This window comes from Electrophorus electricus, chromosome 23, assembly GCF_013358815.1.
Source record: "Electrophorus electricus isolate fEleEle1 chromosome 23, fEleEle1.pri, whole genome shotgun sequence".
Classification (NCBI taxonomy): Eukaryota; Metazoa; Chordata; class Actinopteri; order Gymnotiformes; family Gymnotidae; genus Electrophorus; species Electrophorus electricus.
The window spans coordinates 6,659,653-6,660,094 of record NC_049557.1 but is presented as its reverse complement, the minus strand read 5'-3'; the positions used below and the strand labels follow the sequence as shown (position 1 = coordinate 6,660,094).

General features: G+C 54.3%; 1 protein-coding gene across 1 annotated transcript in view; it reads left to right on the top strand.

The window, feature by feature from the left end:
* The first annotated feature begins 229 nt into the window (after positions 1–229).
* sema3b (sema domain, immunoglobulin domain (Ig), short basic domain, secreted, (semaphorin) 3B) overlaps positions 230–442 on the top strand; it is a 36,224-nt gene continuing 36,011 nt past the window's right edge. Inside the window, exon 1 of the mRNA XM_035521920.1 lies at positions 230–442. This exon is cut by the window's right edge and continues 404 nt beyond it. The gene's annotated coding sequence lies outside the window, so the exon portion shown is untranslated.

Here is a 442-nt window from a genome sequence, read left to right as displayed (position 1 = left end):
AGAGAGAGAGAGAGAGAGAGAGAGAGAGAGAGAGAGAGAGAGAGAGAGAGAGAGAGAGAGAGAGAGAGCGCTCCACACAGCAAGAGGCTTTCACTTCGGACCATTCTCCACCCATAAGAGCCTGCTATCTAGGGAGGAGTGGTCAAAAGAGGGAGGGGTCGAGAGAGAGAGAGAGAGAGAGAGAGAGAGAGAGAGAGAGGGAGGGAGAGAGGGAGGGAGATCTCTCTGCAGTAGCAGGAATCGAGTGAGCCAGCACATAAACTGAAGTAGAGTTCCACACAGCCAGAGACGAGAGAAGGCACAGAGGACGCAGCAGCCTGTGACAAGTGGCACTCCAAGAAGCCCCAGAGAGGAACGGAGCGTCGGGATAGGAGAGAAGGCAAGGAGCAGAATCAGAGAGGGGAGAAGCAGAGCGCCTTGAACGTTTCTGCTTTTGGGAAGA